This window comes from Pavona decussata, unplaced genomic scaffold, assembly GCF_977016875.1.
Source record: "Pavona decussata unplaced genomic scaffold, jaPavDecu1.1 SCAFFOLD_187, whole genome shotgun sequence".
NCBI classification, from domain to species: domain Eukaryota; kingdom Metazoa; phylum Cnidaria; class Anthozoa; order Scleractinia; family Agariciidae; genus Pavona; species Pavona decussata.
Genome location: NW_028145596.1, coordinates 465,239 through 480,533, shown reverse-complemented (window position 1 = coordinate 480,533; position 15,295 = coordinate 465,239). Strand labels below are relative to the sequence as shown.

The 15,295-nt window shown below is 37.9% G+C and overlaps 1 protein-coding gene and 1 long non-coding RNA gene across 4 annotated transcripts in view; one reads left to right on the top strand and one right to left on the bottom strand.

Annotated features, from left to right (window-relative positions):
• LOC146462467 (uncharacterized) overlaps positions 1 to 15,295 on the top strand; it is a 78,030-nt gene that overhangs the window by 59,546 nt on the left and 3,189 nt on the right. The window lies entirely within an intron of this gene.
• Positions 5,833 to 8,880, bottom strand: LOC146462468 (uncharacterized). Its single transcript, XR_014857129.1, has 2 exons — positions 6,833 to 8,880; positions 5,833 to 6,795 (listed from the first exon to the last, which is right to left on the bottom strand). It is a non-coding gene; the product is annotated as an uncharacterized LOC146462468 (long non-coding RNA).

Sequence of the window (15,295 nt, the reverse complement as noted above, 5' to 3'; positions counted from 1 at the left end):
GGTGTTTGGTTTTCTCAAGGAGTTTTGTACACGATTGTAAAACCACAAAATGTTTTCAAAACCAGGGAGATCGAGAGCAAAAATTGGGACAAATGCGAGCGAAATCGAAAACTGGGCTAAAATTCGACATAAGTCGGTTATGCTCTCAGCTCTTCAATTGTTTCAACACTAAGCTATATCAGGAGACACTTCTGGTAGTTCCGACTGTGAGATTTACGGCATCCGCTGTAATGATGGGCCAATATGTTACACAACACATTTTTCAATTTCCCCCGTGAGGGATACAGTAGATTGTGTGTGTCAAATGGTCGCCTACGGGAGGTTAAAACGATCATCTCTAAAAGTGGTCGCTTATGAGAGGTGGTCGCTTACAATAGGTGGTCACCTACGAGAGGTTCAGTCTATATAGTGATTTGACTTAAAAACTTTTGGTATTTTGGAAAAGTGGTCGCTAATGAGAGGTGGTCGCAAAGGGTGGTTCGACTGTATTAGTGTTTATGACATGCAGTGAAGGTTGGAGGAACATAGTTTTGTTCTTGAATATTACATTTTGGAGGACTTTAATGAATTGGTACAGTGTAGAAGGAAAAATGGGTTTTCATACCGTATTACATGCTTTAAGTAAATGATATTCCTACAGTGTATATGGAGCTGTCTTAATTAATATTGGCTATCAACTGTTGATAAAGTGGACAATTCATGAATATGAAAAGCCATATAATTTATCCGAAACTAATAACATTCATGTAATCTCATGATCTTACTGATTTCCTGCCAAAACACAGAGAACAAACTTACATAATTGCTAAGATCATGTGGGAGATTAAATGCCTGAGGTATACATGACGTCTACTAAAACTTTATTTTTGTTCAACTGAAATATTCAAAAATTACAGAGAGATTTAGGGCTCGACATTTCGGAGTCATCTTGACTCCATTATCAAGAGAAAAAAATCAGTTTGTGAATGCGGATAATGGAGTCAAGATGACTCCGAAACGTCGAGCCCTAAATCTCTCTGTAATTTTTGCATGTCTCTGCTTCAGCAAATCCCTTTTAATTAAAACTGAAATATTGTATATAGTATTTTTGTTAATAATTTTTGAATGAAATTTTACTTTCTGTACAGTGAAATTAACTGAACAAACTAAAATTAATGTATATTTTCATTTTGTCTATTTTTTTGCTTGTTCTCCATTAGGAGCCAAAACTAAGGGGAAGAAAAGCTCTTTACTGCAGTCTGAAGACAGCCCTCCGCAACTCAGTATTAAGATTCCAAAGACAAGCGAGCTTCCAAATACCAGTGAAAAATGGAGTGATGCTCAACTACCGATTGATATTCTGCTACTGACAGTGGAGGACTGTGAGTTCTTAAGCTGTTTCCATTACCTTGATAAACCTTTCAGGAGTTGCCACAAAGAGATTGGTTATGTGTACTTTGGGTCAACTGGAAGCGGTGACCAGGAGAAGCTGAAGATTGCATTAATAAGATGCTCCAAAGGGTCTGCAGTGCCAGGTGGTTCTTCAACAGCTGTAAAGAATGCAGTCAAGGTCCTGCGTCCCAAGGCTGTATTTTCAGTGGGTACCTGCAGTGGCTTAAGGCCTGATAAAGCCAAACTAGGAGATGTTATTGTATCTTCCAAGCTAACAACACCTTCTGGCTTCAAAACACCTGTGAGCAGAAATATTGGTCAGATTATCGGGTATATTGTCGATGGCTGGGTTGCTCCTTTGGAAAACCCAGATGAGTGAGAAGTGAGAGTGCACCGTGATGGTGATATTCTGAGCCAGCGACTGGCAGCCAGGTCTGGTTGGAGGCATGAGGATGTTGTTCAGCAATATCCTGAAGCTATTGCTATTGAATCAGAGGGTGAAGGTAAGTGTTTTAAAAACTTTTTTTGCATCCTTTGTCCATCAATTTGTGTATTACTTGTACAAAGTAAAGGTCTTTAGAAGCAACAGTAAACTGAAAGACGTTACTTACTTTTGTTACAGCACATACATCTATGTTCTGTGCATCTTGAGATACTCGGATTTCCTATGGGTGGTGCCTACTAATACAGAGATATTTCTGCGTGGTTTAAAACTGTGTGGAGAAAGCAGAACTTAGCAAGTGATTTTGCCAATAAATGGTATTTAAAAAGAAAGTTGGGGTTAGCCATGCATTTTTTCAGAGATACATGTAATAAAGCTTCAATTTTGAAAAAAAAAAACACCATATATTGCTTTGTATCTTTTTCTTGTTTTTGTTTTGTTTGCTTTTTAGAATAATTCAGTGTTGCTTAATTTTCTCTAAAGAATGCCTCGCTACCCCCAATTTTCTTTCTGGATTCCAGTAGCCTGTATTAAAATCTGCTTTTCCCGCATAGTCATATACTTTTGTATTAGTAGGCACCATCCTTAAAAATGCTTAGAGTGTATCTTAGATGGTCTATACTGTGCTTAGATGCATCTACTTACTCCTTCTTCTTAATACTGTACAATTCGCAGCTATCACCTATTGGCTAGCTCCAACCTTTCCTTTGTTGAGTAATAATTCATATTACACTTAAAGTGCCCATAACGGAATTTTTTTTATTTTCTTATCTGAATCTAAACATCACCCGAAGAACTTCCGCGAAAAAAATTTTTGATTTGCATAAAACACAAAGTTTTTATGAATTTTACAAATCTTTGAAATCCTATTTTATTGCGGTCAATCTGTCCCGCTGATAAGAAAGTCAACGGGCTCACAATAGGGCCCCATGATGTAGATTCAGGAACTCTCGTGTCTATGCACTCACTTGACCTTCAGTAAAGTCCGTTCGCGGCAGAAAGAAAATCGTCAGCTTCATTGGTAGGAAGGAAAAAATTAGCTCCAAATAAGTATATTCCATGGCAGAAAGCTTATCTGACACGGAAAGTGAGCAAACCGCTGAAGAAAGCAGTTAGGACGAATTTGAAAGCGTCGAAGTCGAGGCGATAGATGGCTTCCACGAAACAAGTAATACGTGTGAAGATGATGATACACTCGAACCGTACGCGGACGAGACGATAGCAGACGAAGAATGGCTAAAAAGATATCGCAAGGAACAAGAGGAGAAGCGACGACTCGAGGAAGATTTAACGAAACGCTTGGAGAATAGAGTGCGTGTTAGTGGATGGTAAAGTTCTCACCTTGCATTTTGCATACGCGCTCTTCATTATCATCTGTCAAAACTATGGCCAAGTACTCACATACATGTACATTCGAACGAATTATTTTCCATGTAGGTGTACTTGTGGTAACTGTAGCCTTGATCTGCTAGCAAATATCAGCGAGTGCTACTGCTGCAAGGAACTCGAAGGCAATTGGGAAGCACTGACTAGCGACATTGTTCTCACGGAACTACAGGAAGGACACGTGTTGAACTGTGATAATAATAGCTTGTCTCGTTCTCTGAAATTTAATTCGGTTGTAAATTTAATTGTAGGATGGAAGTTGTTAGCTTGTTCAATGAACAGGTTAATTTCCTTTTTGTCACTGTCCCACAGTGAGAAAATGTCTTCAATAAAACGTTTCCATTCTATTGGTTTTGTTTTGCTTTGACTTATCACTTTTGTTTCAATATCGGCCATATGTTTGCAAACTGAAACGCAATGGCCATTTTTGTACCCATTGCAGTTCCATGGGTCTGAAGATACTGTAATTGTTTCCAACAAATTGGAATGAATTTTCCTGAAGAATAAGTTTAAGTATTTCTTTGAGGTAGTGTAACGGTACCATGTGGAGGTTTATTGCTGTGGAATGCCTTGTATGCTTTGCATACTGTTGTAATTCCCTCCTCCTGAGGTATATTTGTATACAAGCTTGTTGCATCCATTGATACTAAGATAGTATCTTGAGAGACCTTGGTCTTTCCTATAAAGTTTACGTAATACATTGTATCTTTTAGGCGCATACGTCTTGCGAAATGTTCGAAGTCTAACAAGAGTTGGCGTCTAATGTAATTTGCGTCTGTCACCGGTGTCGGGACAAATTTGAGCCCTTTAGAAATAACGCTAACAGGCTGTAGCTAAGTTGTTGGTTTGAAAAATTCTTCATGAATTTCTCGTGTTTTTCTCTTCGTGTCTCAATCCGTTTTATAGTCAATTTTTTTCTGCGCTCTTTGCGCTTGTTATTTGTTTTGTGCCCTTTTTTATTTTGAACCGCCGTTGTGGTGGTTAGGTTTTCAGAGATAACACTCTTATACTTTTCAACATTTTTATTGTTTGCAGAATTCTGCAACACAATTTGTGTGTACAATAATTAATATTTGTTTGAGCTCGTTGAATTCTTGCTGCAGTTTATCTACCTTATCTATATATAGAGGAAATCAGCAAACCTAAAACCCACTAAATCGCGCTGAAATGGCCAAAATACAGCACAAAAACACTGGCAAGATACCGAGGAGACAAGGTAAGCCATTTTTTTTTCAATTCATGCCATTTATTTTCGATTCCAAAACACGTTCGTAAATTCCCATACAAACCCTTGTAATTTACGCCATTGCGTAACACTCAGATCATCGTGACACTCAAATTACAAAGGTCAAAACAAAGGTCTTCATTTTAACGCTCATACAGCTTGGGATACCTGTGGAAATACCGCGACTTGTTTTCAGTGAGATTCAGAGAAAGGCTGAAGTCACGTGTTCCTGAATCTACGTCACAGCTCTTGCTAAACCGAGAGAAGACTAATGTGGATGGCGGGCCAAAATGGTGGCAAATTTGAACGTCTTATAAAATTCATTAAAAATTCGTGTTGAATGCAAATCGAAAAATTTTTTCATCTAAGTTCATAGGGTGATGTTTAGATTCAGATGAGAAAGTGAAAAAAATTCCGTTATGGGCACTTTAATTAAGATGTTACAATAGTCAGAGTTAGATGCAAAAAAAAAAGAACAGTTATAATGCAATATTTTATTAGCCTGCGAACACAGACATATTTCTGGCTGTCGCTTCTCTCCGCCAAAACGTAATGTATGTGAACCCGAGCGGCAAAACGATTTCGGTGAGGTAGTGGCTTTTGTTTTCTCGTTGGCCAATCAGATTGCGTGATAGAATGAAACTCGAGTGGTCCACGCAACAGACAAATGCCACAGAGCTAGCATACACAATGGCATAATAAAAACTAATCCTAACGGCTCTCAGTAATCAGCTAGACAGGACTTCTGATATTTCGCGCAGTCGCGGAGCCGCGACATTCAGGTATATCCGCGGAATCCCGCAAAATACACAAAAAAACGCGTAATACCGCGAAATTCGTTAAAAGTCCTACCAAATACATGTCGGTACAACATATTTGAAACTTATCTTGGCTACTGGGGCTGTTTACTTTCCATAAATGCAAATTTATCTTCAAATTTCGTCACTGCCATGAGTAAACGTAACGTACCATAACTACCAGGCGTTCTTAGATTAATGTTGCGAAAAACTGGGCACAAGAAATGAGAAGACTTTTCGGTGACACTATACGGAGTGGGAAAGGAAACTGCTGTCTGTAGTAATGCAGGCACCTCTTTAATCGTACGTGCAGGGCACGATCGAAGACACAACCAATCTCGTACCCAGAGTCCTCAGGCTTTTTGGTCAGCGGGACGGCGCCAGGAGAGACTCTGGGATAATGGAAAAATATAATATTTTTGATTGGTCGTCTGCATAACAATGGAAGACCGACAGGAAGTCCGTTGGTCATTTGCGGAAGTTAACCAAACCGGAAACCCCCCTACCAACTTTCCTTGTTTTGGAGGGAGATTTGAAATGTCAAACTCGGAGTTTTGTAATTTTTACGTGTGTGTCACGGTTATTTTTTTTTATTTTTTTCACACCAAAAATTAGAAACACTCCAATTCAAAGACGGGTTTTGAATTATGCCAGTGAAACAATTTCTAGCCGGCTAAACATCAGCCGTTTTATCGTAGGAAGTTTGCCACTACTGTCATACGACGGTAAAACACGGCAAAATGCAAACAGCTTAAAGTGATTACTGTCGCTGTTGTAAAAAATTATTTTTGGAAAATATCATTATATCAGTCAGTTTGGGAGAAAAAGCGGTAAGAGAACGAATTGGTGAAGCCGTTCGCAAGTATGGAAACATTAAACGTAATAGAGAGGACATTGGTGTCGTCAACGTTCTGAATAATTCGAACATGTTATTTACTAGTGAAGGTTATCATGGAAAAATAGAGAAGTTCTTTAACATCTATAAACCTTGTTGTGGATAAAAATTTGGAGATGACTGATCTGTTGTGAAGTGGAGTCCATCTCAGATTGCCGTTTCGATTAATTCCCTTTCGGTTTTGCCACAAGGGAAACTCTGAAGACATCTCCACGATGATCAAACGCCACACACGAGAGCAAAAGTTTCACTTTTTTCAGTCACGGCCCATGGCCAGCTTGCCAAAGAAAAAAAATTAGAAAAAATCCCCCCTTTTAGGCGGAGGTAATGGTGTGTTGAACATTTTTCTTAAATTTTGAGAGATTCTGTTTTGAGAAATTTTGTCAGATTTTTTTCCCACTGTTCCATATTCCATGCAAAATAAGAACAATTAATTATTTGTCCTAAAAAGTGTATAAGGCCGTGGTTTTAGGTTATCTTCAGCTGAAAGTTTAATCTCAAATGTAATAGTACATACAGATTTGAAGTTTACTTTTACAGTATAGGGGCAGTTGAGAATAAAGACTTGTTGACTGTTACTTACAACCATCTTCTCTGCAAGAAAGTCAAAACACTGTGACAGTGAAGAGCGACCCAACTTGACCAGTCAAAAAACAGGTGTAGATAATACTGAATCGAACTGAAGCCTAAAGCTGGACTTCGAAATGCAGAAGTACCTTAAAATCTTTACATTTATTTATTTCCCACACGTACACAGACAAACAAATAAAAAAAAAAACTCAAGTAGTGGAGAGGATCAGGCTCAATAAAAGATACCATGAGGCTTATGAATATTAAGCCTCCTCAATCCAATATACAAAAGTTATTGCATAATATATTGCTTGGAGTTTTTTTTATAACTAAACAAATAATGTACACTGAGTTTAAAATAAAGATGGCAAAAATTTGAAGGTAATGATAGTTTAATTGTACTCTGTTAATGTACTGTTCATTAATATGTAAGTAAAAACAGTCTAACTTTTTTAAAATATTATTTTCCCTTCATCTAACAAAACATGCAAATACTCCATTGAAGAAGTATGAGACAAGGAAACTGTGGGTTCCCTTGTAGACAAGTGTGCAATCATGCCTAAAGTACCAGTTGTTGGAAAAAAATTGATGAGCGGTGGTGTGACTTTCTGTGCTATATGTTATGAGGAAGAACACCAAGTCTTCCCTTGAAGGGTTCAATTGGGACGCTATTATATTGAGGAGATACAAGAGAAGGCCCCTGCTCGATTTCATTCTACTTCAAGTGTACCCGTTGTACATAAACATGGAAGCCAAGTACCCCAAGTTTGTGTAGCATATGACCTGCAGATAATGCTTGCACAGCCTTGTGCAGAAAGTGACCACTTTCATCATACTTATATCCTTATCAAACACTCCACTTGTAATTGGCAAATTTACTGACATAATTATTTTGGCAGTGGATGGATTTTACTGAATAATTTGGTGAAAACAACCCCATCTATCATTTCTTCATGTAATATTCATTCATGTAGTTATTATTGCTAGTAAATATCAGCAAGAAATTTGTGGTAGCCAGCAGGTTTAAGCATAAAAATTATACTTCTCAGTGAATCCGTTATTTTGCACTGATAATCAAACAAAAGAAAAACTTTCAGACACTACAATACTAGCTTGCAAAAAAACTGCCTTCAATATTTACTAAAGAATGACAAGTCTATAAAATATATATGTTGAACATTCCAAGGATTCCAATGGGTCCTTTACTCCCTTCCCCCTTAAGGGGTAACCATTGTGTAACCATTATCTCATCAAGTATGTAGAATTTTTAAGTATAATGTGTTAACAAAACTGTTAATTATAGAGTGATTATAGATGAAACATGAAGTTTTACAGTCAATACTTGTTAGACCCTCCCCCCCCCCCAAAAAAAACAAAACAAAAAGAATACTATTCAATCTATGTTATGGGTTAAAGAAACATCACTAGCCTTATTGTTTATTCTGCTAACCAGCTAAAAAGAAATTTGAAACATCTTTTTAAATATAGTTTTGTAACTGATGGTATGACAAATTTATATGACTTTGAATTATTATTTTGAATGTGTATTTCTATTGTTCTAGACCTTTGATCAATGCAGCTGATTAGGGTTGGTTCAGTCCCACAAACATAATTTATGCAATATGCTGGATGACTTAGATTGTGGCCTAATAGACAATCAGAGCCCAGGAAGGGCTTGAAATAAGAGTCACATTTGACAATTTTCAGTTTTAGTTCTTAGCTAACATTATTGTCAAGGGACCACAAATTCCCACAAGCGCTGGATAATTTACACAGTTCAGCAAAGGTCTCACAACACTGTGCCAATCATTCAGGATATTGGGGAGTTTGACAATAGTAATCATTTGTCGTCAAAGCAAGAGCTGCAAGATCAGAGAAGAGATTATATTATACAATTCAGCAGACTGTTGGTTGAGTATAATACTTCCCTTGCCTGAAGTCAATTAAACGTGTGATACCAAATCACATCACCATCCAGTACTCAAAAGAAATGGCAAATCCTTCAGAAATTATCAATTTACCAGTAATGTGCCCTAATCAATCAGAATACATCAGGTAATGTGTGTCAGTATCTGAGCTATCCGACTCGACAGCTCTTAGTTAAAGTGTGCACTCCACAACCAGAGGAGGTCAGGCCCCACCAAAATTATTTCAATTTATAAACACAATTTCCCCAATCTTTTGACCCCTTCCCTGTGCTTCCTACACTGCACCCAAAATTACAAGAGAACTCACATAAGATAGTTTTAAATTATTTCACCTTGATTACATTTACATGTATACAAGAATTAACAGACTAAGGAGATTATATGCACGGTATAGAAATTTACTGACTAAATGAAATATTATAGTCAGGTTATCAACAGTCTCTCAACAATCACATTATAACCAATTTACTGATGAGAGGTGGCATGATTACCACTCTCCATACAGTTCTCATATAATTACTCTGTGGAAAGGCAGAATAGTTGACAAATTAAACCTCAACACAACTCACTATCCTTATTTTCAAAGCCTGTTGGCACAATTATCCAATCTCTGTTATACTACTTCACTTTATTTCTAGATGTATTATTAGTATACCTGGAAGCAACTCTACAGCACTAGAAGCATGCAAGATGTGAGCACTCCCTATCAGTTTTGCCAAAAGCTAAGCAAAAGGAATGTTTATTCAGAAAAAAAAAATTCACAGCTGCTCTTGAATTCATGGCATGTATTAAATATGCTGATGTTGAAATTGTACTAGCTTGCATTCGAACACATATGACATTCTTAAATTCACTTTAAGAAAAGCGTGCACACAATTCAGTCTAATAAAATTAACAATTTTTGAGACAAAAAAAAAACTTAATTTACAACAGTAAATATTACTAATGTTAAGGACGGTGCCTACTAATACCGAAGTATTTTTGTGCGGCTTATGACTATGCGGGAAAAACAGATCTTAGCAAGGCCTCTTGGAATCCAAAAAGAAAATTGGGGGTAACCACGCATTTTTCACAGATAATTAAGCAATAATATCTCTAAAAAGCGCCAAAATATAAAGCAATGTATGGGATTTTTTCCTAAATTCAAGTTTAATTATCTCTGAAAAATGCATGGTTACCCCTAATTTTCTTTTGAGATACCAAAAGCATTTGCTAAGTTCTGCTTTCTCCGTATAGTTTTAAACCGCGCAAAATTATCCCTGTATTAGTAGGCAGCACCCATAGGAAACGCGAGTATCTCGAGATGCGCAGAACGTATGCGCAGTAACAATAGTAGGCACCGTCCTTAAGAGGCGATTTAAATTATTGTCAAATGGTAACATGTACGTGTTCATTGAATCCCATTTGGACGTAAAGTGTTATGGGAAGGGGAGAAGGTAATTTAAACATAAATTCAATACACGGTCAGCAGCTCAGTTCTGTGAGAGGAGAAGTGATGGTTCCTTTTTATTTGTAAGTATAAACAGTAATAAAGAAATATGTTACTTGTCTGTTGTAGCAACGTCGAATCAAGTCCACCTTTCGCTCGCTCTTACATGAAAAAAAATCCAGTTGCTTTGATCCGCTCTTACGGGAAAAAATTCCAGTTCCTTTAAATCGCGTGTAAGAATCAATTTTGGCTTTCTCGAACACTTTCAAGGCCCGATAAAACCTTCAGGCTCAATAACAATAACACGGCTGCCATTTTCGGGCATTTGACTTCCGTTTTAATCTTAAGCATGCGCACTAAGACCGGAATCCCACGTTTTCTGGGATAAGAAATTCCATTATCCCAGAGTCTCTCCTGGCGCCGCCCCGCTGACCAAAAAGCCTGAGGACTCTGGGTACGAGATTGAGACACAACAAGATGCCTATACTGGCATTTACGCGAGATGCATTTATTCCAACTGTATGCTTCGCAGATTTATAAAGCTATCCTTGCTAATGGAATAGTTTGAGTCACGACGACCGCGTTACGTTGTTTCCCTTGTGTTACGCTACTCAGGGTTTCACCGGAAATTCCATTACGATAACGTAAGCCTCTCAATGACCTCTTTTTAGTCTCCCATCGTGGTCTAAGACTGTCAAACAAAGCACGATTCCTTCGCCAGGAACTCTCCAATTTCCACCGTTTTAAATGTCGAGTGCTTCTTAGAGGTTATTCTTTCAATTTACCTTTTCAAAATGGTGAAATTTTGTTTGAAAACGGCACACTTAAGTCTACAACATGTTAACAATATGGCGCCACAAATTTAATCCAAGAATAATGAATAAATCAAATGATGCTTTGACGTCACACTGGTAGGGGTGAGTGGGTCTCCTCCCTCAATACATAAGCAACAAGAATGGATTTTGATTGGCCTGCTTTTGTTGAAGACAATCAGAACAATACATCCCGAGTAGGAGAGGGGAGAGTTTAATAAATAAATTAATGTACAGATTTGTGGCTACGAGGAAGAAAAAAAAAAAAAACAGAAATCGACCCGTTTTTAGACACGGGATGCCCGGTAACAATGTTTTGACTTCACAAATGGATTTGAACCTTCGATCACGAACAATCTTGCCTTGTAAACTGCAAAGCAACACAAGAGACCAAGGAGAGAAAAGAAATTTATTGCGTTGCTGTGTTCGGCGCTAAATTGCAGCTGAAAAAGGAGGTTAACCGGCAACACTTGGTAATTAAATCAACAACTTGCCAAACGCCATCTGCAAATTGACAAAAATAGCCTTTTCCTTTTCTACAACATACTTGATTGAATCCTCCTGGTGCTTATTTATGTGTTTCCACTAGTACGTGTACACGTACGGCGCAGGAATCACGTGTGTTGGTTCTGTGATTTTATGAGGTTAATTGTGATTGGCTTAGAATTTCTACGTCACGGAAATCGTTTTGCCACTTGGGTTCACAGACAGTATTTTTTTCAGCGGAGAGAAGCGACAGCCGGAAATATGTCTGTGTTCGCAGGCTTTATTTTATAAGTGCCAGCCAGATTTTCAAACCCAATTTGTTGACTACAAATTATGTGATTTCAAAGTATCCAGTAGTCATGAAGCATGACATAGGTGGGGGAGGGGTGGCATGAGAATATTGCCAGAATGTTCTCACACTGGTCACCAACCCCCACCCCCCCCCCCCCCCCCCGCCAACTATGCCTAATTACAGTATATGCCTACCACTTGCCTCGAATCATGAATGTTTTTAAAGTGTCAATAATAGTGTATTGTAACAATCTTTCTTCCTATTTCAGGTCTTTATGCAGCAGCCTATGATGACAAGGTAGAGTGGGTGATAGTAAAAGGTGTGGCCAGTTTTGGAGATCCAACTCAGCCTTCAAGTGGTGACTGGATGGCTTTTGCAAGTACCATGGCAGCCTCTGTTGTGGCAAACATTCTTAACGATCCTCGTGTTTTCCAAGGATGGCCGCACTATAGCCAAGGTAATTGTCGTCACTGGAAAAGCTGGCTGATGGACATGATCAATTGAGTCTGGCCTTAAAAATATTCTTTTTTAGCTCTTCTTGCCTGTTATCCCTAATAATGTTCATGTAATTATTATTATTATTATTATTATTATTATTATTATTATTATTATTATTATTATTATTATATTTCAAATAAGTAAGGATTTGGTGAAACATTTGACAATAAAAATCTGCGATAAAATATTGTAAAACATAGCACGACGTTTCGATGTTTCCAGAACGTCATTATCAAGTGAAAGTAAAATAATGAAATCGAGTATATAATTATAGTGATGAGATGAATAAATTGAAAGTTAAACAAAGAGTTTGGCTCTAATGGAGTCGGTCTGGGTGTTTAAATTGGGTCTTAATGTTCTTATGTACAACATTTCATAAACAAGACAATCCCATTTTGTGAAAATGGGATTGTCTTGTTTATGAAATGTTGGAAACGTCGAAACGTCTTGCTATGTTTTATTATATATTTGGTTATTATTTATTTCATGAACATTTGATGGTTTTGACCCAGAGGAAAGAGTGAATTTTTCATGTGGCTAAATGTAATTTAGGCAACCTCCTTCCCCATACCTGATGGCTGTCTGGCTCCACCAACATTCTAGGCAGCAGCTCCCAAACTCATCTATTGTTGATGAGTTTAATTGGTCAAGACCCTCACTCTTTACCGAAGGAAAAACCAGAGGGGACACTAAAAGTTAAAAGTCAATGTCTTGTCCAACTTTAAAGTCACTGAACAAAATAGGTGAGGCTACCAACAGTGGCAGTGACTATACTGCTTGGGTTGCTCAACATCTTTTAGTCAGATAACAAAACATCATGTCCACTTGCACTGGAACTCTAACGTGGCATTATTACAGACTGTCTCAAATGTTTGCTCATCTCATTTTATTTGGTGGAGTGCAAGTCTGATTGGACTGAATTATAATTGTGCTACCAGTGTGCACCGGTGCTACAACAACTAAAATTGCAGAAAAAGGCACAAGAAATCTGGTCACTTGAATTTTGTGACCAAAGCTCAGAGTTGCTGCCTCATCTATCCATGGGTGGCTACTTGAAGAAATGTGTTTTTTTTTTGTCAGCGCATGCATCCAAAGCAATAATTCAGGAAATTTTGCCACCTTTTAAGCACATAATTTATTTACTTGTGTATAGTCTTGGTGTTAACGAGGAGAAAGAGTAGCTCCACCCTCTCCCTCCCTCTCTCCAAATGAACAGGCTATGGTTTTGTTAAAATGGAATTAACAGCATGTGCAGTGTATGGTTGTGTAGAGTATTCCTATACAGTGTATCTTATCAGCTTCGTCTTGCCAATAAACGATACAAATGTGTGTGGTCTGTGTTTTTATATTTATTTTAAAAATCTGATCAAATTACAGTTCATACTTGTGGCTGGAAAGGATATTGTACAAAATATTTACCAAGTTGTGTTGAATTTTGATCCTCAGGTGACATCAGCGAACACATGAGCACTGAAATGGAAAAGTTGAATATTCTCCATAGCACGGGAAGAAAGGAAAGTGAAAAAACGAGAAAAAGAAAGAGAGAAGGAAGCGAGGATGAAGGTCAGTTCCAGTTAGCTATGTAAAAATCAGACCTGAGAATGTGATTCATGAAGGAATGTAAAAAGGTCTTCCAACTATCTGTTGATAGTTGGTCTGTGAAACAATTACAGGCATCAATAAGGCCCAGTCTAGCCTGCCAGCAAGCTCTCTTAGGGGTGGGGGCGGTCCCACTCCCCCCTTCCCCCAAGAGAGCTTGCTCGCAGGCTAGCCCAGTCGGGCAAGAGGTTATTGCACCTGGGCAGGATACAAGTACACTGTAGTTAACGTGGATAATTATGATCCATTATTGAAAGCATTGCTTGCGATGTTAAAAGTAGCTGAGCAAAATTGTGTTCACAGACGGTCAGTTTACCTGGTGACTGGCCCTTATTGAAACCCCTGCAATTTATGAAATGATTAATTTGTAATGCCACAGGTGTGGGGTAGAGACACTTTGTCTCTCTATTGGACAATGGTGTGAAGCTTGCAAGAAAAAAGGGAGGGGAGGGGAGGTGATAAGATAAGATGAGAAGGAGGCGAAATGAGGGACTTACAGGGTATCAAGTGTGTGAAGTACATCTTTGTTCACTCATGTCAAATTGAAAACCAAACATTTACGTTTTCAACATTTTCCTTTTTTCTCCCTTCCTTCCTGCTTCGTTGTGAATGTTGATCTTCAGATGACGTCAGCGAGAAAGTTGAGCCGACGAGAAAAGAAAGCAAGAAAGAGAAGAAAAAGAGCAGAGGAGAAAATGAGGATGAAGGTTAGGTCTAGTTCAGTAGCTTCATGTATATAAAAGACAGAGCTGGGTAGACTTCATGGAAGCAGACTAATAATTAAACGGTTCTTGCTGTCCACAAAGACGAAGTATTTGTTTTTGTGAAATAAATTACAGACAATTAAAAAGTAGTTGCACAAAATTGTTTTATTAATTGTTAGTCATTAGTTATAAAAGTGCGAGATATACGATGTGATACATGGGCCATGAAATAACAAACAGTTTTACCAAACTGGTAGACAATTGTTCATGCAAAGAAAAAATGTCATAACATCAAGAGTAAAAACGTTCCTCGGTCGTTTTCTTTTCACCGCGCGTGGCTTGGTATAATATTCGACAACAGCCCTGCTGTAAAATTCCTGATTGAAAGTAACTAAAAGTATCAAGCAGTCCAAAGCAAAAACGTTGTGAAGAATCTAGACTTGACACTATTACATGTAAGTGTCGAAGGTGAGGAATTAAGATTGGAGGAGTTGCAAACCTGTAAAAAATTAGTTTTCTAGCCACAAACGTGGATAAAAAAGTCGAGACAGTAAGAGGTGTGGATACAAGTCTGCTTCTGAGTCGCAACCAAAGAATCGTCTCGTGTAGAGTTAAACCTTATAACGAAAAGGAAGTGGCACGATTTAGTCGTCTTTGCAAAATTGTCATAAAACTATTCTTTATTGAGGCCATGGCTCTCAGAGTTGTTTGTAATACCCATCTCCCAGATTGTGTTAATCATTTAATTAATTAATTAATTAATTTTATTTATTTTATTTATTTATTTATTTATTTTTGGGGGTTGTGGGGGGGGGGAGGGGAGCGTTGGCTACAGTTTGGTACTGTAAATTAGCAAACTGT